Source organism: Lissotriton helveticus, chromosome 4_1 (genome assembly GCF_964261635.1).
Source record: "Lissotriton helveticus chromosome 4_1, aLisHel1.1, whole genome shotgun sequence".
In the NCBI taxonomy this organism is placed as follows: Eukaryota; Metazoa; Chordata; class Amphibia; order Caudata; family Salamandridae; genus Lissotriton; species Lissotriton helveticus.
Window position 1 is genome coordinate 1,361,010,333 of NC_136063.1, and position 27,617 is coordinate 1,361,037,949.

At 46.4% G+C, this 27,617-nt stretch overlaps 1 protein-coding gene and 1 long non-coding RNA gene across 2 annotated transcripts in view; both read left to right on the forward strand.

Moving 5' to 3' along the window:
• Nucleotides 1-27,617, forward strand: part of LOC144829109 (pyrimidine-specific ribonucleoside hydrolase RihA-like) — a 585,216-nt gene that overhangs the window by 347,283 nt on the left and 210,316 nt on the right. The window lies entirely within an intron of this gene.
• LOC144827516 (uncharacterized) lies at nt 1,122-19,035 on the forward strand. The gene is made up of 3 exons (XR_013610227.1): nt 1,122-1,495; nt 16,863-16,933; nt 17,796-19,035. It is a non-coding gene; the product is annotated as an uncharacterized LOC144827516 (long non-coding RNA).

Sequence of the window (27,617 nt, forward strand, 5' to 3'; positions counted from 1 at the left end):
ATTGTAATGGTGAAGCGATCACTAATGTCAAAATTTTTACTTATCTTGGTGTGATTTTCGATACAAAGGGTAGTTGGTTACCTCAAATTACAGCCAAGACCAAAGCGGTGAGGAGTTCGACAAATGCTATTTTAAGTTTTTCTAGGAGACTGGGAGGAAAGCCGAGCGGTGCTTTACTAAGCTTGTATAGGGCAAAAACTCTGGCAATAGCCAGGTATGGCGCAGGTTTGTGGGGCTATGTGAATACCGAAATCATTCAAAGGGAGGAAAATAAGTTCCTTCGGGCCTTATTAGGACTCCCTCAATCGACAGCTACATTTTCAGTTCACCAGGAGTTAGGTTTAGGGTATATCACCGACATCCTTTTAATGGCACCTATTCTCCTATGGATTAGGACCTGGATTAATAATAACCTAGGCTTAAACCATAAAATACTGTTGGACTGTCTAAAATTGGAGAAATCCAATAACATTGCTTGGCTGTCATATATCCATAGGTGTTCTTTGGAATTAGGACGCCCAGAGATATTTACTGCTCCCACGGGTCTGAAGAAATCTGATTTAAATTGGGTCAAACTCAATTTCTTGAAATTGAAGACCCTGGGGAGAGAGGATCAGCAACTCATTAAGCCCATGGTTAGAGCTCATTACCTAACTATCACCTGCTTAGATATGCAGCCGTACCTTGCTACAGTGAATACCCCTTTTCATAGGTGGCTTCTAGTAAAATTTCGGTTCAACCAGATTTACATGGTTCTGTGCGACAGTCACGGTTGGTTTAAGCAGGAAGATGCACCTGTATGTAATTGTGATAATTTTTCGCGGCAGGATAACATGCATCTAATGCTGTTTTGCTATTTTTATAACACGCCCAGACAGAAGTACCTGGTACCCTTATTGAAGGATAAAGCTTTTCTCCAGGCAAAACCAGCCCTCCTATATCTCCAACTGTTGGATTCACCTTTGGTCATGTTTAGCGTGGCAAGCTATCTTGTTGCTGCAGTTAGGACTAGGAGGAGGCGATTGAGAATGTAACTTGGGGGTATTCTTTGGAAGATGAAATATGTTCCTTGTATCTGCAATTTTGGCTAAAAATTACCTTCTCTTTTTAGCTGTTTTTAAATTGTTTTAAACCGTGTACATAAATGATAATTCTATATGTAATTTTTATGATATCAAATTGTCCTTTTCTATTGACTGTAGTATGCTTTTATGATTTTTAACTAAATCGAATAAAGTGGTTTTTGACTTGACTTGACTTGTATTTATTTTCCCTTTTGGTGTAGTGTGTATATCCTGAAATGCCCTCCTAACGTCTTTTCTTTCCTTTTTAAAATTTTTTATCAGGTGCGATTCTATGATCCCTTTGATTTATGACCCTTTCGTCTTATGCCTGGAGGTTGTTCTCCCTTTGCTGCGTCCTCTTGGAGTACTCCGTTCAGTGTGCTGTTTTCCTTATGTGGTTCCTCCATCCCCACTTACATTGTCCTTTGGTGGTATGTCTTTTAGACTTTTTTATGCATTATCATATGTTGTTTGTTATATTGTATATCTTTGTTTTGTGCTCTTTTCATTCCTGTCCTTTTTTCTCTGTTTCCATTTTCTAATCTCGTCTTCTCTTCCTTCTCCCTCTGTTCCTTTTCCTTTCTCTTTTGTCCTTCCCCTTTCCCTCTTACTATTCCTCTCTATCTTCATCTTATAATGCTCTATTTGTCATTAACCTTTTACCCATTTCTTATCTTTTTTCTTAATCCTGAATCTCTTTGACTCTCTTCTTCTTTTTTCTTTCTCCTAAGTAATGTGATTTCGCGAAATGATGTTGCTTGCATGTTCGTTATTTACCTTATACTTGACAGTTTCTTTTTAATTGTTTTTATTAGAATTTTACATTTTCTTGATAACAATAGATCTTTGAATTTTTATACTGTTCGTTTTCTTATGAACATTTTTCGTGTTCTACTTGACAGTTACCACTTTGACACTTTTGTAATAACTGTGCATGTTCCTTTTAAATAATTTTCATTTAGAGTTTTAACTTGGAATGTGAAAGGAGTTAATAACCCTATAAAAAGACAACGCGTGTTAACACATTTAGCTAGATTGAATGTTGATATTGCTTTTATTCAAGCAACTAAAAAGAGGTTGGATTGGACACGTTTTTTCTTCCCCCACCTTAGGAAAGAAAAATGGCTTATCCATACTATGTCATAAAAACACCAATTTTCAATCACTCATCAGGAGAATGATCTTGAAGGTCGCTGGGTGACTGTTAAATTACTTATTGATCAAATATCCTCAGTACTGTTTAATGTTTATGCACGGGTTGCACCGTTTGCTGCTGATAATATGTTTTGGAATCAAATTTCTGATAAACTTGTCATGTTTGATGATGAGTATGTTATTTTTGGTCCGGGCCGGCGGAAGCCACCGTCGGCCCGGCGGATGCGGATTCACCGCTGCGGCGTTTGTAAAGACCCCCCGCCATATTATGATGGCTGGGGGGTCATCGATGGACGGGGAGACCGTCCGCCGCTTTTCCGCCGCAGTCGCCTTCAGATCGCGGCGGAAAAGCTCTAATATGGTGGCGGTGTCTATCAGACACCGCCAGCCATATTAGGATTAACCTTGGGATATGCTTTTCCGCGGCGGCAATGCCGCCACAAAAAGGCATACGGTCTTTTCTTTGGGGGCCCGTTGCGGGCCCCCAGGGTGAAGGGGGGTGTGGGTGCATTTGCATGTACATAGCGGCAGGCACCGCGCGGTGCCTGCCGCTTTGTGCATGCAAATGCACTGCATGCAGTTTTAACATTGCGGCGGGTGCTGCTTCAAGAAGCACCCGCCGCAATGTTAAAAATACAGGATGTGACCGCCAGGGTGGCGGTCACATCCTAATTCGCACGGAGGGACCGCCGCTGCCCCTGCGGACGGTCCCTCCACCTCTGGAGTGGCGGACGGATGCAGGTCCGTCCGCCATCCTAATAGGCCCCATAGTCGGTTGTATCGCGCCCCGGAATAAAGCCGGGTTGGCGGATTGATACTAATGGGGGGATTATCTTTCCGAGTCTTAGAGCTATTATCTTAGAATAGATTTTGCTATACGCACAAATTAAAGAAATAGGGCGATAAGAAGACGGTATAAGTTCCGGCTTATCTTTTTTTTTTTTAATACCACAATAGTGGTTTTATGCCATGAAGGAAGAGTCTGCCCCTTTTGTGCTCCCAAAAATAAGGACTCCAGCTCTCCTCTTAGAATATGTCTTAAGGTGCGAAAGAATTCCAGCGGGATCCCATCTGGGCCAGCTGCCTTGCTAGGTGCTAGAGAAATTATGGCGGACTCAATTTCTTCCGGCGAGATTGGGTTTGATAATAACTCCCTCTGCTCAACGGTTATCTGAGATGTTACATAATCCGAAAGGAAATCCTCCCCGGATGTCATTGCCCCAACCTGTTCAGAAGAATACAACCCTTGATAACACTCCTGAAAAACTTCTAAAACCTTGCTGGGAAGATCTTGGATCTGTACCCTTTGATCTTCTATTCAGTGGATTCGATTCATAACCGCCTTCTGCTGCACCCTCTTAGCAAGCAATCTGCCTGTATCCTCCCCAAATTCATAAGTATCTTCCTGATGTTGCTGGTATTTAATTTTAATGGCCAATCCATCTACAAAATGCTGATATATCTTTGTTCTAATTATAGCGATCTTCTTTTGACATTCCTCTCTTTTCTGTGAATCGCCAACCACATGAATAAGCTCTTCCTCTGCCCCCCGGAGTTGTTCCACCCAATTATTGATCATATCGTTCACTTTCGTTTGCTGGTATAGTGAAAAACTGAGGGTCTCCCCCTTTACTGCTGCTTTAAAAGCATCCCAGACAATTATCTCTGAAGCCGTATCCTTGTTCTTCCCAAAGAACTCCCTGATCCAATTTGACATAAATGTGCAATATTCCGAATCAAGCAACAGTTTCCTGTCAAATGACCACGTTGCCAGCGTTTGAGGCAAGTTTCCGATTTGGAGTATAATTGACAGAGGTCTATGATCCGAAATTATTCTAGGTGAAAGCTCGCAATTGATTACCTCAGTTATTGAATTGGACACAAAGAAATAGTCCAGCCATGCATGTCGTCTATGAGGTGCAGAGTAAAATGTATATCCATCATCAATCGACCTCTGAATCTACCAAGTGTCAATCAAACCGTGTTCCAAACATAGCCCTGCAAGGACCTAAAAACCTTAACCTTCCTACCAAGATAGGGGGTATTATTAAGCAGGCTGAAATTAGCATTTAAATGAATGTTAAAATCCCCACACAAGATTAACCGGGGGAGTCACAATGCAAGCTCGATATTTAAAAAATCAATACTAGCGGGATCGTCCAAATTTGATCCATAGAAGGAGCAAATAGTATATAGAGCTCCACTAATAACCGCTTGTAGGATCACCCACCGACCTAGCTTGTTTTCCTTGATCCGGTTACAGCTAATTAAGCCGTGTTTAGCCATAATTGCTACCCCCCGAGTGTTAGTAGCCTGACAAGTGCATGCTAAAATATCTAACCCAAGATCCTTCAGCCATCCCCTATTATTCCAGCAGATATGTGTTTCCTGAAGACAGAGCACATGAATTTTCATATGTCTAATAAGCTAGGAAAAATGTGCCTCTTTTTCTTATCATTTAGGCCACAGCAATTTATAGAACATATTTTAACATATTCACTCTACTCTAGCATGACAGTGGTTGGTTACTTCGACCCAGTACCATAATAAGATCTCACCAAACCTTCCAGAAAAAGAAATAATTTACAGACTTTTGAGCTGCCGTAGATTTGATATTTTTGTCATAACTATAAAGACAAATCATTGCTAGTGTGACCACCCCTCGCAACCCCCCACCCACCCCAAACCCCACTCAATCCTGATCCCCCCACCCTTCCCTAGCCCCCTGCCACCCATCAACCAAGGCATAGGGACCATCTGTCCCTGGCAATGATGATAACCCACCACCCCTCCTGCGTGCTTGGTCGCAACTACCGGCTGCTGATACAGAACCAAATGTGGACACTCACAACAAGAAAATATACAGAATACATTACTGCATATATAAGAAATTAGGCCCTTCACATACACTTTTTTGATTTTTTTTTTTAGCCCCTCGCTGGATCAGAGAAAGGGCTTCTCTTCCCCTCTTTTTTCTGCCCCTACCCCTTATCGTCTCAGAAAGTGAGGAGTAACCGAGATCCAGAAATTTAGATTTGGTTCAGTGCTGACAGATACTCTTTGGCCTGGACCTCTGATTGACAGTACTGTGTACGACCTTGATAAACCACCTTCAACTTAGCTGAGTTGATAAGATAGGCCTGAGCTCCTTTGGATTGGAAACCAGAGATCAATTGCCGAAGGAGTCACCGTTGTTCTACTGTCTTTTGGCAAAAGTCTGGACGGACAAAAAACTCACAGCCCTTCCCTGATCTTTCTTTTCTTATCTGGTCCGGCCAGGTCGTACAGAGATTCCCTTGCCAGAAAGTTATTTAATGATATCAATATGGCACGAGGTCGATTATCCGATTGCCCCCCAGTTTTCCGCTTGTTGAAGGGGAAGCGATGAGCACGTTGGATCTGGGTATTCCAGTCCCATTGAGGTAGGTCAGGAAAGCCTTGCCCGAAGAGATCAATTACAAACTGCCGGATATCAGATCCTTCCCCTCCGGCACACCTAGAATACGCAGGTTATTGCGTCTTGCGCGATTTTCCAAATCAGTTAGCTCCATGGAGGTGTCGTCCCTCATTGCTTGCACTGCCTCTGTCTTTTTCCTCTGCGCACTGAATTCATCCTCAAGCTGGGAGATTCTGACCTCCCCTTCTCCAATCCTGGTAGCGAAATCAGCACAGGTTTTAGAAACTTTCCTCACCGTATTTTGTAACTTTCTGCACGCCCCCTGTGTACGAGAGCTCTCTGCCCATGTTTCAGCGCGATGTGCCATAATTACTTGGTAGATCATTGAGAGAGTAAATTCTTCGGTACCATCGGTGCCTATAAGTGGCTCGCCCAGATTACCACTTTTCACCGCAGTGTTACTGTTCTCCTCTAGACTAGGCGAGAGAGAATAGTCCCAGGTCATACTGCCAGGGGCCGTCTCAGTATCATTGACAAAAGCAGGAAGAGAGGGAACCTTTTTCACAGGGCCAAACTGAAGAACGAGCTGATCACCCTCCTCCTCCCAATGAAGGCAGCTTGTGTAACTCCCATCTCCACCCCAGTCTTTATCTTGCGATTCGTCCTCAGATGAATTAGAGTGGTCTGAAAGGGCAAAAAATCTGTCTGCACTTTCTTCTTCTCTATGATTATACTAGCAGCCCGCCCCAGCGTTGCCTGGGGCAGAAGGGGGCTGGGGGCTGCATTTTTTGGCCGAGGCAGAAGGGGGCTGGGGGCAGCATGAGGTGGAGCGAGCAGAGGTAGGTGTGATGTACCTCACGACCCGCGCAGCCCCGACCCCCTGCGCTGGCAGATTGCTCCTCCACCCTGCTCCGCTCCGTTCTCGGCCGCCCTCAGCCCTCAGCCGGTCAGCTCTGCTCCGCTCCCCTATGCTCGAATTGCTGCAGCTGACGGGACTCCTCCTTCTCCTTCTTGCCGTCAGAACACGGACACGTTCACGGACACAATCACGGACACGGACCACCTCCCGCCCCCCTCCCGCCCCCCTCCCGCCCCTGCTCCCGCCCCAACATTTTCCGTGTTTGTAAATGCCTTACCTGATCCGCTGCTCCTCACATCACCGCCGCTCCATGTCCCGTCATCACACACATCGCGGGCAGTGCATCGCGGCCAGCGCTACATCGCGGCCGGTGCTTCTTTCAGGGGACTACTTTGTTTTTAAAGTTAATTTTTTTTAATTTACGTTTTTTTAAAATTTTATGTAGCCTATGTCCATCTACACACCCTGACATTTTCAAGGATGTATCGGGTGTGTAGATTGGCGCTTTGGTTCCCGAGTTTACCTGGCTCAACGGTGAGAGTTCTCTCTTTATAATAGTAGTATAGATTCCTTGTCACTATCCAGACTAGCAGGGTTACCCCAGGTTTCCTTACATGTAGTAGCAAGTTTACCAGCAAGATTCTCAAGGATTGAGCCTCCATCTCCCACAATGCAATGGGGAAGCTCTGGCAAAATTGTGGAACCGTCTTTTGGCAGAGAACTTGGGCTTACTGCATTGCCATTAAAGGAAAAGTTCCCTGCCACTATGTCTGAGATTTCATTTGCCACCAAGCTGCTTTTCGTTACGTTTTCCCCACTTGAATCAGACCCTGCAAAGGCCCCCTCAGCTGCAGATTCAATATCTCCATCCGGTTTAGTCCCTGAAGCTCTTATTTTCTCAGAGGACACTCCACCCTTGTCCCCCGAGGAACAAGAGATTTTTTTTGTAGCTGGGGGCGTTATGACCTTGTTGCCAGTGGGGTTAGAGACTGCTTTATTTTTTGGCACTTGTGTCTTAAACATTGCGGGCACCGACTGCTTACTGTGGCGTCGGGACTGCTTAGGCCGTGGTAAGCCGGTACGACACTAGTGCGCTGGGGCAGGCGTGCGCAGCGCGGAAAGGACGGGGTCGACACTAGATGCCCTGTCAGAAGTGACGACCCAGAGCGGCCGCCTTCTTTTTATTTACTCCCCGCAGGCCACGCCTGGCCTGCGGATGTAGAGGCGCGTGTGGGAAAAAAAAGACTAGACAGCAGACATTGCATCCCTATCCAACTTTGTCCTTTGTTTTGTCCTTTCTTGTTCCTACATCTCCAAAGTTACCAAATGTACCTTAGATCTTATGGACAGGCGTAGTCTCTCAACCTCTGGCTCGGGGGTGGATTTGGCCGCAGACTGTACCGTTGGGAACCAGGGCGCCCTCCTCTGCTGTTTGGACTGGGGCTTCCGGAGTCTACCTCCCGGGGAGGGGAGGGCAGGACTTCCGGGGCCTCGCCGGGCTGGCTACTGGCTGGTTCCCCGGCATCATCTTTGGCTGCGGCGGTGGCCCGGAGGCTTGGCCGGTCACTTGAGGCCTCTCTGTGGTGTTCCGGTGGGATCTCTTTGAACCACAAAGCATTCTGGGACACTTCTTCCGTTCCTTGGCGGGCCGTGACCATCGTGCCATGATTTGCCGTGACTGTCCAGGTGCCAGGTTTGTATCGCGTCTGGAATTTTCCTCCTTGACGTCGGTTTCGCAGGATGACTGTCGCCCCTTGTCGGAGCCTCCTGGGGGTGGCTCAGCGACGAACACTGGCTTCCTGATTTTGTCTTGCGTCTCTTCCATATCCAGGGGAGGTGATGACCATCCTGGGGAAGTTGGTAGGAGGTCTCTCCGGGGTCCTTGAAGCATGAGGGCCCACGGGCTCCGCTGGGTCGTGCAGTGCGGGGTGCTCCGATATTCTATCAGGAACTCGTGGTCTGCCTGTTCTACAACGGATGTGTGAAACACTTTATTCAGCGTGCGCATGAAACGCTCTACGTGGGGTGATCCGCGTTGTTGAAGGAAAGTGGCAAACTCAGCTGCGAACCTCCTGCGGGAAGCCGAACATCGCGAAGACCTTTTCCAGGACAGGTCCTACATGACTGAACGCCGTTAACCCAACCAGCTCGACGACGGGGTATTTCGAGTAAGCATCCACGATGACCAGTGTGTGTCGTCCTCCTGGGAAACTTCCGAAATCCACGCTTATCTTGGACCATGGTACCGTGCAGGCATCTTCGGTGATAACCGGGAGGGGCTTCTCCGGGTCACACGTCAGCTAGCATGATGCGCATCGCCTGACATACTCCTCTACCATATCTTCGAGCTCCGGGAACCATACTTTTTCCCTCATCCGCGACTTCATTTTGGTGATACCTTGGTGCCCTCCATGGGCCAGCTGGACAGCCCGGTGCTTGAGGCTCTGGGGAATGACTAGCCGGGGCCCTCGCATCAGGACGCCATCTCCAGTGGCACTTAGTTCGTGGCGGACTCGCCACATCTTCGTGAGAAGCTCCTGGTCTTCTGGGGTCCAGGAGTTAGCTTGACGCAGATAGTCAGTCCAGGAACCCTCTTGTACCGCTCCCAGGGTCTTGGTGTATACTGCATCGGTGATTGCTGCTTCTTTTACCTCCTCCAGTGACATGCTCTGGGGGCACGACGTGAGGGCCACCCAGTGGGCGAATTCTTCGCTGTCGTCATCCTCTTTGGGCTGGTCCCCATGCGCGGGGTGTCTAGAGAGAAAGTCGGCAGCGTTTTTGGATACCGGGCGGTATACGACTTCCATCTCGTAGGGTTGTAGTTGGACGGCCCATCGTTCAATTTGTGGCGGCGGACGGGGCGCAGTTCCTTTGAAAAGGGGGACCAGCGGTTGATGGTCGGTCACTAGGGTGAACGGTTGCCCTCGAAGATTGAGGTGGAAATGGTTGCAGGACCACTTGATGGCGAGCGCATCACGCTCGATCTGCGCGTACCTGGCTTCTGTTAGGGTGAGGGCCTTGCTGGCGAACGCTAGGGCAGCCCACTGACCTGGTGCACGTTCCTGAGCTAGTACAGCTCCGAGCCCGACGGGGCTCGCGTCCACCAATACTTCTGTCGGTTTTGTAGGGTCGAAGTATTTCAACGTGGCCTCACCTAGGAGAGCGTCCTTGATCCCCTGGAATGCTTCTTCTTCTTTCAGACCCCTGTGCCAGTCTGTATCCCCCTTGGTGAGGGCTCGTAGAGGTTTGCTTCTGGTGGCAAGGCCTGGTATGAAACGCCCACAGTAAGTGGCCATACCCAGGAAGCTCCTCACTTCTGTCGGTGTGGTCGGGGCGGGGGTGTTCTTGATGGCCTGTGATTTTCTCGGGTCTACTTGAATGCCGTCTTGAACTCCAGTGAAGGTTGGAAGAACTGGCATTTTTCTCGATGGAGGGTTGCTCCATGGGCGCTAAGGCATTTCAGGGTTTCACTGAGGTGTTTGTGGTGATCCGCGGCTGTTGTGGAGTGGATGAGGATGTTTCACTCACGTTTAACACTCCTGGTAATCCCGACAGTAGTTCCCTTATGGTGTTCTGGAACACTTCAGCCGCCGATGATATTCTGAAGTTTAATCGTTTGTACCTCCGGAGCCCTAGGTGAGTGCTGAAAGTTGTGATGAAACGACTCTCCTCCACCAGGGGTAGTTGGTGATACCCCGCGTTCAGGTCAATCTTCGAAAACCACTTCGACCCTGTTATGTGGCGTTCCCTCTTTATCGACTTGTTAGGCAGGCGCATGTCGATGCATAGATGGATGGCTCCTGGCTGCTTGGGTTTCTCCGCGATGACCATCGGGGACACCCACCGGGTCGGTCGGACACCTTCTCGATGACCCCTTGCTCTTCCAACTTTTCTAACTCCCGCTCTACAAGTGGTTCCAGGTGGAAAGGAACCTGTCGATGCCGCAGGACAGCTGGGGCCACCGATTTATCGATGTGCAACTAGATGGGCTTGCATTTGATGCATCCGAGGCCTTCGAACAGCTCAGGGAACTGTGCCAGGAGTTCTTCTACCTGGTGCGTCGGGATCGTCTTGGCAAATGCGATCAATTTCAGATCCTCGGCGGTGTGGCTGCTCAGGAGGGGGCTGCTTCTCTATCGATAACATCGATTGTGGCTGTTACCTCGAGGCCATCCGCTTTAATCGGCACTAGCATTTTCCCTTTTAACGGCAGGGGTGTGTCACACCCATACGCATATATCCGGGTCTTGGAGGGAACTACAGGAGGACGAGAACGCAACTTGCGGTATTGCTGTAAGCACATGACGTTGACTTTAGCTCCCGTGTCGATGACCGCTTTGACATCTGTCCCTGCCACTTGGACTACGAACGTGGGTTGAGGTCTGCGACGCTGTTTTAGTTCTTTTGCGAACGACACTATGTATGCTTCTTCGTCTTCGCCGTCTGACGAGTCTTCCATGGTTGGTAGATGTCTCGCAGGCTTCTTCTGGGCATGGTCAGGTCGTGCTGTGTCAGTTACCGACAGCTGTCGGACTGCTCTCATTGGAGGTCTCTGCCCTTGGGAGTTCCGGGTATTGCTGCGTCGTCTGCAGACGGATGCAAAAGGAATGGGGATGCCACAGTTGGTGCAGGTCTTCCCTTGAGCCGGACAGTCCTTGGCGGCATGGGGTTCGTGTCCACAGTACCCACACCTCGTTCTGGGTGCATCTCCTCGGGGTCCTCTGGGTTGGTCTCCTCTTGGTTTCGTTCGTACTGCATCTGCCCGCTCTGTCTTGGCGGCTTCCACGTTCCCTTGGGACTTGGTCAGTGCCTGATCCATCGCCGTTGCTCTCGCTACGGACAGGTCATGCGACCTGGCTAGTATCAGGATATCCTCCAACGTGATCCCTGGCTTCCGCAGTTTGAGGCCACGCAGCGTCTTGTCGCGGCACCCTTAAATGAGTTGTCTCCGGATTGCTTTGGGTTGATCTTTGTCCGTGCAGGTGCTGGCTAGTTCTCAGATGCGGACTTAGGACAAGTCCATGGACTCTCCATCCCTCTGGCGTGCTTGTCCTAGCTTGAAGACCTCGAAATCCGGGTTCAGCTGAGGGTCAAAATGGCTGTTGAGCGCAGACATGGCCGCGTCGTAATCGTCTACCGCCCCGGTGTTAGGTAGATGCTTGAACAACTTGAATATCTCGTCTCCGGCATAGTGGAGTAGCAGGGACCTTTTAACTGCCTTGTCGGTTTCTCGGGTGGCGAAAAGTAGTTGTCTAGGCGTTTAATCCATATCTTCCATCTGGGGAGGAAGTCGCTGGGTCTTCCAATTTGCTGAATGGGGGTAGGACCCCTGATGCCGCGTGCTGGAATGGGATGCGGATGAGCGCGGCCTCGGCGTCGTCATCTCCCATGTTGCCTGGCTGGGGCACGTCAAAACTGGCAGGACAGTCTTTGGGGATAGGCCTTGTGCCATGTGACATTTATGGTGTTGTGGCGGCGTTTTTCTTTGCCCTTGGGCTACCCCGTGGCGAGTAGGTCTTTTCCTCTCTCTTCCCCACTTCTTACTGTGCACTTGATGGGCCTCTTTCCTTTGCGTCGTGCCTCTCGCGGGCTTTTCTCCGGCTCACTTCTGTCGTTATTCCCTTCTTTTTGCCAGTGCTTAGTTTTTTTTCTATGTCCAAACAGCTCAGGGTGGCCGGTGCACAGTCACACTACAGTCCAAAGGCAGTGCTGAGGGAGTGACACCTGGGGCGATGCTCCTCAGCTCAGCAGCAAACAGAGGGCAGCCAGGCTGTGTGATGCTGGAGTTCTGGCACTTCAGATGAGGCACCTTCCCTTCCCCCTTTGCGCGGGAGGCAGTGGAGAGACACGGCCGACTCGCAGGCCTTCTGGGTGCCTCACACACGAGGCGCGACATTGTAGGAGCTCCACACGCTCTCTGGAGGCAGCAGCCGGCTCGACCAGACGCCGTGTTAGCAGCGTTGCAGGGGCCACATCAAATTACCGCGGGTCTGCGGCGGTGCCGGTGGGAAGGAAACAGACGGGTGTTGATCGCGGTGCAACCGCGTTCCTAATGTGGGTGCACACAGGAGCACAGCGGTGCACGGGCGAGGGTTGGGCCCCCACCCTCGTCGCCAGTGTGGCGTCGGGACTGCTTAGGCCGTGGTAGGCCAGTCCGACACTATTGCGCTGGGGCAGGCATGCGCAGCGCTGAAAGGACGGGGTCGACACTAGATGCCCTGTCGGAAGTGACGACCCGAGCGTTCGCCTTCCTTTTATTTACTCCCCGCAGGCCACGCCTAGCCTGCGGATGTAGGGGTGCGTGTGGGGAAAAGACTAGACAGCAGACATTACACTTACCCTGTGTAGCAGCTCCATTCTTCTGTTTTTTTTGCTGTTCGCCAACATCGCGTTCTTCTCCTCCATGCCGACCGTCTAATCCTGCATCCATGGAACTGACTGGAGCAGAGGCGCTCTTCATTATGTCTCCTACATTCTCGGAGCCATTCTGTCCTCCGCGCCCCCGGATTCCTCTGTTACCAGTCTTCGGTGGCATCTCCTCCGTACCATCAAAGGTGCACCGCGGCTGGGGCGCCACAGAGAAAGACTGCTGTTGGGACGCACAATCGAGACGCCAAACGGCTCGGGAGTGGAACTCCCCATAACCACTGCCACGACCTCCACAGCATTAAAAAAAAATGCTCCAGAACGATGTGAGTATTCACTTGACTCTGTCTTTGTTTAAGGTTCCTTATTTTTTGTAGAAATGCATTTTCTGTCTCTGGCTATGCATCTTGTGTTTGTAATCAAGCTGGGAGGAGTGGATGAAGCGCTTACTCGGCCGGACAGCCGGAAGCCATCTTAGCCTCCAGCTTAACTCATGTTTTAAATGTTTTCTTTCATGGCTGTAAGATATTTTGACTGACTGACTGACTATTACTTGTCTTACAGAAGGTTGTGCTACATCAAAAAAAGTTGCATCTTTATTGTCTTGTGAACCTCGGTATAATAAAACTTTCACTACACATTAGATAATAATGATTCACATTTAAGACATAGCTCACAAAACAACTTTGTAAAATTTTAAAAAATAGCTGTCAAGTGGTCTGTTCTGGCATTTTAGCCAACAGTGCATTGTATGCCGGGTTCTGAGTCCATGATGACTGAGTCCATGATGAATACTACAGGCCCCACAATGCAAAATGTTGAATGAACAAAAAAAGCAGAAGGTGTTCTCATATGTTTAGCACCAAAATGCAGAGTTTTAAGATGCAAAAGAAAATGTAGTTCCTGTCTTTCCACTTCTTTTCCTGCAGGCAATCAGAGGTTAAACAGCCTAGTGGGTGGACAGGCAGAGATAGCCTCTCCAAATGCAATGCCAGCATCTAAATAGTCATGGGTTAACATTAACACTACTTAGAAAACCTACAAAAGAGGTCATTTAACAGAACAATGTGAGAAACAGCAGTTAGACTTGTCCTCTTGCTGCTATTCGTGAATACATCCTCAGTGTTGAACCTGTTACGATGTTGATGGTACTTCTGTGAAGTGCCCTGCGCTGAAGAAGTGCAACACATAGAGCAAGTGCTGCCCCTTGAAGGCCGACAGTGTTGCAACTGGTTCAATGGCTAGCTGGCTGATAGGATTTCTTGCCTAACATTAGTCAAATCTGTGTTGTGTTGCCAGCATTTTTTCATGATAAGCCTGTTTTCTGACTCATTAATTTGCGCAGGATTGGTCCAGAAATAGGGGGGTCCTATCAGGGCCGGACTGGCTGCCGGGCATTTTGGCATACTGCCCAGCTGGGGGCTGATTTCGCTGATGGGGACCTGCGTGTGCTGAACGAAATTCGTTTTGCTTTGTTTATTTCGAAGCACATGCAGGTCTCCATCAACAAAACTAGCCCCCACCGCAGTGATATCAGCCCTCAGCTCGGCAGCATGTCAAAACGCCCGGTAGCCGGTAGCCAGTCCAACCCTGGGCCCTATTTTTTGGTTGCGCGTCAGAGCACATGTGCTGTCTGCAAGACCTGTTGTGTAAATAAAACCACTTTATTCCCACCCGCCACTTACCATTTGTTCCCTCCTTCGTCTTTCTTCTTTCCTGCCTCCTAAGTTGTCCACACAGCGATCCATCACTTCCGGTCAAAGCTAAGGAGCACCGTCCAAGCACAGTCTCCTTACGCTCAATTTCTTCATCTTTTGTTCTACAGTACTTTTCTTTCAATGTACGCCATGCTGCTGGACACCAGTTTTATCTAATTTTGCCATCATGCTTCTTTTCATTTATTAAAAAAATTTACATCGAGTTTGTTCTTACCCCCTTTACATTCACGGACAAGTGAAGTAATCAAAGCAATGGTTAAAATACGTTTTTCATGTATGTTTCTAGAATGGGGGGCACTGTCTGCCCTGCTCACAGACATCGGCGTTGTTGCTGTGCTCCACAACAATGCGGACAGGTGACAGGCTCAGCCCTTTAACTACTTGATCCCCTGGGCAGGCAGGTATTTGCCGGGCTGACGATCTCTCAGCCCTGAGGCCTGTGAGGTCATCAGCTCGGCAAAGACCGAGCATTAAGGTCCAGTCTCCACAGCCCGATGACGTGCAGGTAAAGTTGGCCCCGGGCGATTTATAAACAAGCCTGGTTTCGCTTAGCCTCCATGTCATTCAGGAAATAGAGAGCATTGTCACCCCTCCCTCCCCTAACTCGTCACAGGGTGTGGGTGGGACCACACCCTGTGACGAGTTGGTAAAGGTGTGGCCGGCGGGAAGACCAAAAATCGAGTCTGCGCATATACGACTTGTGTGCTTCCTGCACAAGCTTGTTCATTGTGGAGTTGGACGCCATTTTACCAGTAGTACGTGTGTGTCTGTAGTGTTCACACAGTCGGATACAAGAATGATTTACTGCAGTGCTGCCAGCTTGTGAGCAAGACCCCGTATGTGAAGGAGTCGGCAGGCTTTTTACCAGGTAAGGACCTTCAATTGTCCAATGGGGCAGAGTTTATGCTAAGTGCTTTGTGGAGCTCATGTGCGTCCAAGCTGCACAGGCTTAACAGATCAGGACCCCGTCCAGTACCGCCGAACTCCAGCTGGTGCCAGACTATCAATTACAGGCTCCAAGGCCCGGGATGCACTTTCTTGTAGTTTTGGGACCGTGCTCATCTCAAGCACTGTTCGCCTCAGCAGGCATCGACACATATCTCAATCCGTTCTTGGCCTCCCCTTTGAGCACGTCTCTTGCAGGCCTAGGAGTTAGGTAGGCAGCAATCCCCAGCAGGCAGGACCATTTGGACCAGGTCCGACTGCCCTTCGATAGCCGCTGTGAGGTCACAGACCATGGGTGCACCCTTGTAGCAGTGTGCTCTCTGATCGCACTCGCTGCTCCGGGTCAATAAATCTAGGTGTAGAGTTTCAAGAGCCTCACTTTAGGTCAAAGGCGAGAGGGTATGACCTTGGAGATGCCTAAGGATAATGGAGGGATGATGTTTACTTTACAAGGTGCATCCGTTTGCCCGTTCCTTGTGCATATCTCAGCTGCACGTGACTGATCCTACCGCCACCTTCAAAACACAGCCTGGCTGCGGCTTTTGGCTTGTCCTTGTTACGTTACTTGCAATTATGAAAAGTCTTAATTTCGAAACCTTGAATGTTTTCCGCTCTCTATAACGTCTGCAAGAATAAGTGTAGCAGGCCAATTGTACATTCATTGGCATAACAGGTGCGGCTACTTACTGTGGAAATCTTTATCACTACAAGTCCCTGTCCTCCTCGTTGCAGCCCTTAGAAGTGAACCTGAGACAGACAAAGGCACAGACCTCTCCGAGCTCAAAACTGAAAGCCACCTGATTCAACACCCCCAACATGGCACACTTTCTTTTCCTGTTAAAAAGTACAGACCGGATATCTTTGATTTCTTTCCGGCCGCAGATGCGAAGTGTTTGTAATACTTAGAAAGGGACCGCAAAGCGGAGTGGACCAGGCCTAGTGGTGATTGGCCATACACTCAAACCAGATATGAGTATAGTTTTTCGGTGTTGAGTGTTCGGGTGTAGGAAAACAGGAGGTGCGGTCTGCATTGAGAACAAGGGTGGAGCTTTAGTGTTAATTAGAACCTCATATTGGCGATAGTGGATTGGTCACCAGGGAGTTTAAATAGCTCTGTTTTCGACTGGCAATTCACGGTGGGATTTATCTGGCCTAGCTGTCGCGGAGTTAAGATGTCCAGCAGGAGTTAATGAGAAATAAGGTGAGATCTTGAGCATTGTAGGATAGTTGAAGTGGAGGAATCCAGGGGTTTTAGTGGAACACCGTGTTTCTTTGGGCTATAGGAATTAAAAGAATGTAATGTTACTTAAGTTATATGTGGAAGAGGACCTGAATAGATGTTTCTTTGTTGATTTCAGGCAATCACTGCAGTTATACTGGGACATTGGAAGACCGATGATGGGTCTTTGTTGATCAGGAGAAATAGGAGGTGAGAGAACTATATTGTGAGTGGGATTTTAATATAAATAATGGGCACATTGCGGATTTAGGATCAGGATTAGGTTTGACAGTTGGTTCCTCTTTTTGAAAATAGGAGACCTTTTTTTATAAAACCTTGGAATTGAGAATGTGTGGAAGTTTTAAGAACCTCACATGGCGGAATATGATTTATAGCCAGACAGTAGGTGAGTCAATTTAAATTATTTGAGAATCATGCAATATTCCGACTGGCAATAAGGGGTAAAATCACTAAATTCAGGCTTTTTTCATATATACTAGGCATTGATAACATGTACATGGATTAAGATAGTACTAAGAGCCAAGGAGCAACATTGCCCATTAGATCACTACGATGATCAAAATAGAGATGAGAGGGTTTTATTTGTTACATCAGGCAAGAATGATGGGGGATAATAGTGAGTCCCCCCTGCCTTAATTGTAATTAAAACATTAGCAAATCATTACTAAACAGGTCTATAGGGTACTCTCAGGATTCTAAAGAGTGGGAGGGTATCAAGAGATAATAAATAGGGTCATTGCTGTCAAATCCTTCTTAGGGGGATGCTTAGTAACATTTTGAGACTGTGAGGTTCATAATGTCGATAATTTGGTGGGATGCCTAGTAAAACTTTGATACTTGGAGATCAATTATGTTCATGATTCCTTGACCACCATTGTCCAAATTATCTTCAATTTAAATTTTATAATATTCAGATTGTTATATGGGCAGGTTTGTGAATTCCATAGGTTCTTGTGTAGAATGGTATATAGGCAGGCTTCCATGGTAGGAAGAAATGTTGTTGTACAGTTTGAATCATCAATATAGATTGTTATGTTTTTTCTCTTTACAGCCCTGATGATGTCCTTTATGGGACGAAACACGTAGGCTGTGGAGTGTTATATTTGTACAATTGTTTTGAATATCTTCGTTTTGAATATTTTCATCAAGAAAGACTGGTTGAATGAAAATATCACCTTACTACAATAAAAGAACGGAATACGAGTTACAAGGAGGCTTGCGTGGAACTTTGATTCTTTATGGACTGCAGTACTTTAACATGCTAGATATTATTTTTTTCTTTGTCGCTCCTTCTACTTTGGTTTAAATTTTAGTTTTAGTGCCTTAACGGTGGACAGCAAGAAGTGCAGCGCCAGGGAAGTTGGTTGCCATATTGAGTGTTGATACTATTTGTAATATCTCACTGTGCGCACTAGCACTTTTCCTCATCATGTCATTAGTCTCAACAAATATTAACATACTATCTTTTTTTTCCTTTCGCTCTTCTCTGAACTTTGAGGCATAAGGCAGGAAAGGTAGACATACAACAAGGAGGACTATGACTCTGAGTGATGAAGATTATTGTTAAATAATTCTGGCATTACCTCATCATCTGCCTACTCATCACAGCCCTTACAAATGAGCATATACACAAGCAAAAAGTTAAAAAAATAATAACACAGAGTAAAAATGTCATTTTTGAAATGCTACACCACGGTGTGATTCATTGATAACAAAAACTATAGAATTCGGTGAAATAAAAAAGAATTAGGAATTTTGAACAGAAGTTAAAACTGTAGTCATAGCTTATAATGAGTAATAAAGGTAGTTGAAGAGGCCCAGGTTGCAGCTGCGCAAATGTCCTCTAAGGTAGCTTCTTTGAAAGCTGCCCAAGAAGTGGGTACGCTTCTAGTACAGTGGGCTTGAACCACAAAAGGAAGAGAAATACCGGCCTCAATAGAACAAATTATTGTATTATTTATGGTGTGTGTGCGCGCGTGTGGTGTGTGTGTTTGCGTGTGTGAGAGAGAGAGTGTGGAGAGATAAAATAATATTTTTTCAGTGATATGTATGCTCCATCACGGTAGGGGTTCTGGTGACAAAGTACACAAAGACAGCTTTTTGTATTTGTTATAATACACGTTTATTTCAGGTGCTTTAATAAAGTACGTGTCTTCCGCAGAATAATGTTTATTGAAAACAGCTTGTGAAACACTGGACTGTGTGGTTCGATTGCAATTAGTAACAATACCAACATGTTCAGTTATGATAGTCACAAGGTGGAGTTTGTCTGATTACTTTATGAGACACCCATCTGAAGAAGATGGAGCATTTCTGGCAGGCCTTTGTCATTGAGCACTTGAAATGTTGTTCTTATGGGGGCAGTAAAACCACGGAAGAAAGGGTGCCTAGTCTGACCGTGTCATTGTGCAGGCCAGGCGCAGCACTTTGTTCAGCCACTCATTGGTATTAACATTGGCTAGGTGAAAGTGGACATTTGTAAATTAGTCAAGAGGGGTTTCTGTAACCTCAAATTTGCTTAAAAATGCACCATTTGTCCGCTCTTTTAAAAAGAAATTCTCGGGGGAGAACCCCCGTAGGTTGTTCGGGCTCACTAGCTGCGCTCGCTCGCCACAGTGCAGTACGGCAAATAATTTACGGCTCACCACTTTCAAATGTCACCAGCCGCCACTGTTGCAGACACCAGCTGCTCCGGTCACGTGGCCTCCTCCTACTCCCATTAAGTATCAGCACCCTGCAGGCGGCAGCAACATCCTGGCCCTGATGTGTTCCTGGTTTCTCCACATTGGGTGAGAGCATTTAATAATGTGCATGCTGCCATTACCTCCCGCCTCTCAGTTTGTTATCATTTGGCAGGGGAAGTTTTTGTTAAGTTACCCATTCCGCCCGCTGCTTTTCATTAATTTTTTTATTTTTAAGTGCACTTTGATCCCTCAATGAGTGCAGGACTTCGCCGTGCTTCGCACTTTGTGACACCCATGCCTGCTGCTCCCAGTTTGTGCGATCCCAGAGTATTTTTTCCACGTCTAGTATTGCATGAAAGCATGTATGTGCAGTACAGTGTTGTTGATTAAAGATTTCCCTGCGTGCCTTACTGCATAATTCCAATGGCTGCTATGCCTGTAAAATCCGATGGCTGCTATGCCTGTAGACATTTATGCTTCGTTCGCACAAGCCACTACTTGGCATTTACTCTTGATGAGTTTGAATGCCCTTCCCTCTTTAGAAACAAACATACCTCACTTGTTCGGGAAACAAGAACGCTTCACAAAATGTGTATTTCCACCCTGTTTGGACTGGGTGCTTCTGCCGGCTAATTTTACTTGGGTGCTGTTTCCTAAAGGCCTTGACACTGATAAGGGTTGGTGAGAAGGTGTGGAGCCAGAAGTGGTTGTGTGCCTTCAATTAATTGTGAGGCTCTGACCGAAGACACGTTTAATCTCTCCTTTTGTCTGGACTTTGTTCCAGACTGACTTCACAACTCTCACCCCCTTCCCGCGCTTTTCTTGGGTGCTGGGAAACTGTCTGTTACCACCACTCACCTCCTCCATGGTCTGCACTCTGCAGCTCCATGTGCTGTCAAATTTAAAGAGAAATGAAGCAGCAGCGTTTGCTCTTTCCCTCAATTGGACAGGTTTCCACAGCAACTCCCCTCAGGGCTGCACAGTAAAATCATCTTTCCAAACAGGGCTTCTCCCTGGAAGGGGATTAGGAACTATTTAAGCGCTGGCCTCCTTTATTAAGAAAGCCTAGGGGCATATTATCAAGGACCGGTGTTAAAATTGACGCCGTTTTATCGTCAGGAAACTGCCGATAAAACGGCGATAATGGGCTTGATAATACGCTCTTGTTAATTCCCATAGAAGCCCATGTTCTGGTGTTAACATGGGCTTCTATGGGAATTAACAAGAGCGTATTATCAAGCTTATTATCGATGTTTTATCTGCAGTTTCTGATGATAAAACGGCGATAATTTTAACACCGGTCCTTGATATTATGCCCCCAGGTCATTTCTGTAGTAATGTGAAAGTGCCACATCGGCGCTAGTAAACAAATATTTGCATTAGGTCTTGCATTTCCGAGAGTTTAGGCTATTGCATTGCCAATAGATCAAACTCTTGTAAATGCAAGACCTATTGCATTGCAAATGCTTGTTTCTAATATGGTCGCCACATGCCCTAGCCTTGGGCACTATTTGAGGTTGTCCTTAGTCATAACTTCGTGCAGTGATCTGTAAATACACTAGCATTGGTATCCCTACAGGCATTACTATACAAACTAAGCCTAAAGTAGACAACTAGTTAGACCCAATTCCTTTCCTAATTGGGTTAGCGGGGTTCCTAGGCTTTGCCGCAGTATCGCTCTCAACAGCCAGTTCTCAATTTCTGGCAATGCTGAGACCACACAATTCTGCTCCACGAGCAGCCTCTGCAACAGCCTTTATGGGGTAATCTTTACTTTCATTGTCAACAGCTCATGCATTCTGACAGAATGCTCAAGCTGCATTTTTATAGTAAAAGTAACACTTAAAGCATCTCAATAGGCAATGCATAGTGATTTCTGTTAGTGTTGAAAGTACAGCATCATCAGCAAACACAAGGGCTGCTCTCTTATCACCTCCTGTTTTGGGTGAATTTAAATTGAATCCAGCTTGGTACGTTCCCAGGCAACTTATGTATATGCACAATAGGGTTGCTATTACACATCACTGACGTCAGGTTTCCCAGTTTGGAGTAGGCGTTAAACTCCGCTCTGCTTGCGGAATTCGCATAGTTTTACCCATTTTGCGCTACACTTGGAAGGCGGTGTTCAACAAAAATTCTGCCAACTTCCATGTGGTGAAGATTTATCTTGTACACAGTTCGCCAATGTTAAATTGCTGAGTACGAGCAAGAAAAAAGACTGGTAGACCACCTCACGGCGAGATTTCTCAATGCGGCCGTTTCGCAGCAGGTCACTGCTGCTTATGTTGAGAAAGTTGCCACTCGAGTAGAAAATCTTCTTGAGTAGTAGAAAGAAGCAGCGCCCTCTATGGCACCACACGGTGTCAATCATGCTAATTTTACAGTGTGGGACAATCTCCCAGCAATAAAGAATAGCGCAAGCAGGCAACAGACCGGAATTCTGCAGTTTGTGGAACTCCGCAGAATCTCACTGAGTTTTTAGGTAACTCCAAGGAATTCCACTGAGTAATTTTCCGCAAGTTCCGGTCACCCCAAATCCCAGTAAATACTAAAAGCTCAATTTGTACATTTGCCAGCTCTTCCGAACCTAGCCCTTTCAGTTGTACTTTCATGATGAGCTCGCAGTACCTCAATCATCCAATCTGGCATTCTTGTCTGCTGCAAGACCTTCCAAAGTAAGTTTGTATCCAATCTTCCATCTGCCCAGCACCCCTCTTTGTTTATGAATTGTTGACCATCTTAACTTCACGTAGAGGCACTGATGTATCTGTTTTTGTATGATGATATGAAAGATTGTGTGAATGATAGATAATTCAATGGATATGATTGTGGTTTTGAGTGAGTGATGTGCGTGGAATGTGTGGGACCTTATTAGGTGTATTTATCTGAATTTTTTATAGATTTTAAAATGTGTAATGTCTTTCACAAAACTTCGAAAATCATGGAATGCTATATTATATCAAAAAAACATGAATGAAATGATAAATCAACATTAAATTTCAAGACTACCTAGTGTTGTTTTGGCTTTGAAACTGCTTATTGTTGCCCTCTAAAAATTAAAGGATCCCTTTATGGGACCTATTCTGATCTAGCGTCGGCAGGGTTCTGTTGTTTCTTTTGCTCGGAAACAATGATGTTGCCTATTGCTAGAAGGCAGCCCAACATATTTGTCTACCTGCTTAGTTGTGACATTGCATGAGGGTTATCAGAGACATGGCCACTGTCAATGCTTAGTTCCACTTTCTTGTCATACGCTGCTTACCAGACTTCCATATTTATGACTATGTAAGCAATACTAGTAGAACTGTTGCTGGACCTATATATAGATCAAGCTGGTGAATCAGATCCTGTACAGACATTAAGTGCTCACAGACTTATTGCAGCACCCAGCACCCATTATTGATTGCTGCTTCCAACTTCTAGTTGTACACTTCAGGGAAATGTCTGCCTCAGGTAATCCCCATGCACTTCTATAATACCTTTAGCTAACAATTGAGTTTACATATCCTAACCCGTACTCCTCATGTGACTTGTAATGCATGCCAGAGGTATTAGAACTCATTATTTGGCGCCAGCCGTCTACATTAGAGGTTGATTTATAGAGATAGAATAGCCTTACTTTGCACATACTATTTGATTTTGTTACATTTGCTTGTTACTGTTGCAAAAACCCATACCAATGATTTTTTTTGTGGGAGGCTTTGTCCACATGCTTTGATGTCAACATATGCGCCATTGACCCTATGCGATCAAACTTCCCTTGTATGTTTGCAGTATTTTCAGCATGATTTGAGCTGGGTCCCCACAATAACTTATATGCTATTATGCTCGGAGTTCTGCTCTGTGCCAGGGGGCGTTCAGCACTTAGAGACAAGATTTCTGGATACATTTCCTGCATTGAAATCCTTACCCCCAAATATTGGAAGGTAACTGCTTGTCCAAGTACAGTTAGTACTAGTGCTATCTTGATCTATGTTGTAGAGACAAGTCCTACAGATGTCCGTGCTTCTTCAGTAGCAGAGATATTATAAGGTTAGGGCAAAGTGGGCAATTGCCCAAGGCCCCCATCTTCCAAGGGTCCCCCGGGAAAGCAATCTTTCCTTTGCTTGGTCTATTTATATAACTCATCCTCTTCCCTTCTCTCAGCCTACCTTCCCTCTACCTGTAACTCTATCTCTCTCTGTCCAGTATGATGTTGACGAGTTGTGGGTCTCCTGGAAAGACATATATTAGCTGTTTTTGTGTGAACCCCTCTTCTGAAAGCTTTTTTGGCATCATGCGGACTTCAATTAGCAGATAATGATTCATAAAATTCGAAGTTGTTACGAACAGGGGGTGTCAAAATGTGTCTCGCCTAGGGCCACAAACATCCTTAAGATGACACAGTTGGGTAGGAATTCCACCCAGTCCATACCCTTCGTGGTCTGGAATGACATACGTGAGGTTCAAGATGTTGCTTCTGCTCAAGAGTTTGTGCCTGGCTTGTTTTGCCCTTGTTAAGCATTCTTTCATTGATTTATATCTATGGTAACAAATGTATTCTAGTTCTTTCTTTAAAATGTTGAATTGCTGTTCATGATTGTTTTTTAATTTTTGATTTTATTGCTTTGTATATTTTTCTATATACATGTTTTTAGATTGTGAATCCAGTTGGAATGTAAAAATATTCTCACAAACAAAATCAACAACAAAGAAGACAGTTTTCAATCAAATAAATACAGATTTTCATATTGGATTTCTTGGGGACTGTCATATTAACCCGGTGATAGTGGATTGTATTGTGTGGTATGATATTGTAATGGTATTCAACTCAATTATCCCAAAGGGAATGTATTTTAGACCTAGAGTTAGAGCATTACTTTTGCGCCTGCCTAGGTGGCGATCGTTTCACATCCTGAGCACTTTCTGGCATCTCTTTATCTTTGAGTCAAGGCAAATGATGGCCTCTGGTTCCTGGTGGGAATCTATTTATACAGGTATGCATTGTACATATTAGCATCTTAGGCACTCTCCCTGTACCATCTCACAAGCTCTTTCTTTCTGAGGAGATAGTTTATTTACATGGCATTTTTTTATTTTCTAATTTGGCTCTTTGTTCACCTGTTTGTATCACCTCTGACACTTCTCATATCTTAGCCAAATAGCGGAGCATTCACAAATACAGCTCAATCTCTCTTCAGCGAAATTGTTAGATAATGCAATCTGTTAGTTATACTGGCTAAGTATCTCATCCACACATCCATACCACTCCATGTTATAGTAAGCATGAACATGCCAGTCACCCCAGGCCAGGTATGAAGGATGCAATCCAGGGCAGAAAGATGGGCCACTATTATGCCATGGGTAAATAGAAAGTGTCACCAACAAAGGCCAAATTATGTAATTGGTGGACACATGACCCCTTACCCATCACCATCCTAGGGGCGTTTGGGCCCTGCCCTGTTAAAAGCTTGCATAATACTGGTAAATCAGGGCTGTCTTAATAATAACATCACAATTGTTTTCTGAGCCCTTAGTCTGTACGATTGATATAACATGTCTGCAAGAAACCCTGCACCTGCTCACTCAATTACACATTGAATCATTCGTCCATACATCAATGCACGCAATATCCAATATTATCCATTCACTTTGTCATTCACTCATTTATTCACCGAGGTCGGAGCCTTTCCGACCGCATCAAAATGTCCCATTCTGATACCTATCCGGCCGACCCATTTTGATGGGGTCGGTCGGAAAGGAATCCGGACCGAATATATCGAATGGCCTCCTACCGTCTCGGAGAGCCCGTATGCCATTCAGAAAGCCCTCAGGTGGCTCTTTCCACCCAAGGGTTTACAATGGCAGATTCCAGCAGCCTTTCTGTGCTGGTCTTTACGACACAGGAAGGCTGTAGTAAGCTGACTTTGGGGGCCCGCAGCAGGGCCCCCATGGGTGCAAGGCCTCATGATGGTGGCCCAGGGCGCACCTATGGTGCCCCCCTGTTGATCCCTGCACCCGGTGGCAGGGTCCTTGAGGTGCCTGCCATGGAGTGCAGGGATAAACTGCACCTCAGGTTGGAATGCATGCTCTCATTGTAAAGAATAGGAATGCGACTGAACAGTGTTCAGTCGCATCCTAATTGCTGGGTTTGGACCAACAACAGGCGGGCATTCGGTCCCAGTTCCTAAACGATGTCGGACGGACTAAAGAATGAACAACATCGTAATCTGACTAAGTGTCCTCTCCCCCTCTGATCCCCAATGTGTGCCCTGTCCCCTCTGCCTCAACCGTCCTGTATCCAGATACCAGATTTGCAGCACAATTTCACATGTCGTTCACACCACTAGTCTCAATTAACATCAGAGGCATATCCCACTCCTTCTAATGCAAGAAGATCCTACAGTACCTCGGCATCAGTCATATTGATATAGCCTTGCTGTAGAAGATGGGAAACATCCATAACAACGCGGGCATTACCCCGCACTGCTATTACAACGCTGCTATTACAACGCAAGTCGTTACAACGACTTGCGCAGGAGGGCGCTGTAGGATAGGAAATAGTTTAATTTTCTATCCAACACCTTCCCTACTGTCAACGTGGGCTGGAGTTGGAATAGAAAATTAAACTATTCCACTATCCAGTTCCCCCCAACGCAAGTCGTTGTAATGACTTGCGTTGTTAAAACTGTGTTGTAATGGCATGCGGGATAAAAGCCCGCGTTGTAATGCCGTACAACCGTAGGAGACCCACCTGTAGCAGGTCCAGTTGTCAAAGCTCAGATAGGAGTGGATGGGAACAGTATTCAGCAGTAGCAGATTTGTTAGCGACCAAGGTAAGGTCTTCCCCTCGACCAGTTGCTCGTAAAAATGCAGAGTGGAGATCATTATAGGGAAAGGCCTCCTGAGGGGGGCCACTGGTTACTGGCCAAGCTCTGGATCCCGGGACAAAACTTGCATTGTGGGCTCCAAATATGCACCCACCGCTGACAAAACGTGCTTTCTGGCGTGACTTTCCAGACTCTTGTCTCACCTTAGCAAGACGCCTGTGCTGTTGAGCTGGTACTAGAACTTTGGCACCCAACCCGATCCTAGACATGATTGGGCATGTGGATGCAGAATAATCAAAATGACAAGGCCCAGCTCTGTGATCTGGTGAAAAATGCATTGGTGAAAGTCTGGGGCCTACTCCAGCTAGCAACAAAAATAACACTTTCTACTCTACACCATGAGACACAATCTCAAATAGACTACTACCTGTTCCATGAACAACAAATACCCCACGTCACCCATTGTAAAATTCTAGAAATAGGACTTGATGACTACAGCCCAGTTCTACTGGGCATTGGCGTAGGGCAAGCGGCACCACCCCCTGCCAGTTGCGAATGAAAGCATTTGTCTACCAGCAGCACAAGAGCAAAGATCAGATGTGTACCCACATTCAGTCTTAGTATGCTGATAATGCAGGATAGGTAGATTTGCTTAGTGTGTTACGGACAGCCAGTAAGGCAACTTTATGAGACAATATGATGGCTGATTCAGTGCAGGCCAAATGCAAGAACCAGTTGATTTCACCATCTTCTATAAACCAGTGTTCATACTCAGAAGCACAATACTTGGTAGCCCCTTAGCCAACACTCTAGAAGAAAATGGAGCTTGCTGAGACAGAACAGAATTTGTACTTTTCCAATGCAGCAGAGAAGACTCTAGTTAGGGTGTGACAGCAGCAGAATGAGCATGGGAAAAATATGGGTAAACTTTTGGCCACCCAACTAAATCAGGGAGAAACCCACACAATCCGCGACTCATCTGGGAATCTGCTGGTGTATATTATGAATTGATTTTCTACAGATTATGCCTCCCTCTGCATGATAAACCTGGGGGGCCACACCCACGCAAATAAACACTTTCCTCGTACCTTTTGTCAGTGGTGTTCATGGAGGATGAGGTGGCTGATTCTATATCAAACATAAGATGATGAACGGAGTGCTAAAACATTTCAATAAAACACCCCCACTGACAGATTCATTGTTGTTTTACTCACTATGCCACCCCATTGTGACCCAGCCTCATGCAAATCAGTCTTGTCTGAAGGATTCAAAATAAATCTATTGGGCTATACTTACCAATAGCCCATATACCAATACACATTATAATAATTCAGCCAGCAATGGAGAAGGCTCAATCATTTATTCTGTAAATGCAAGCCC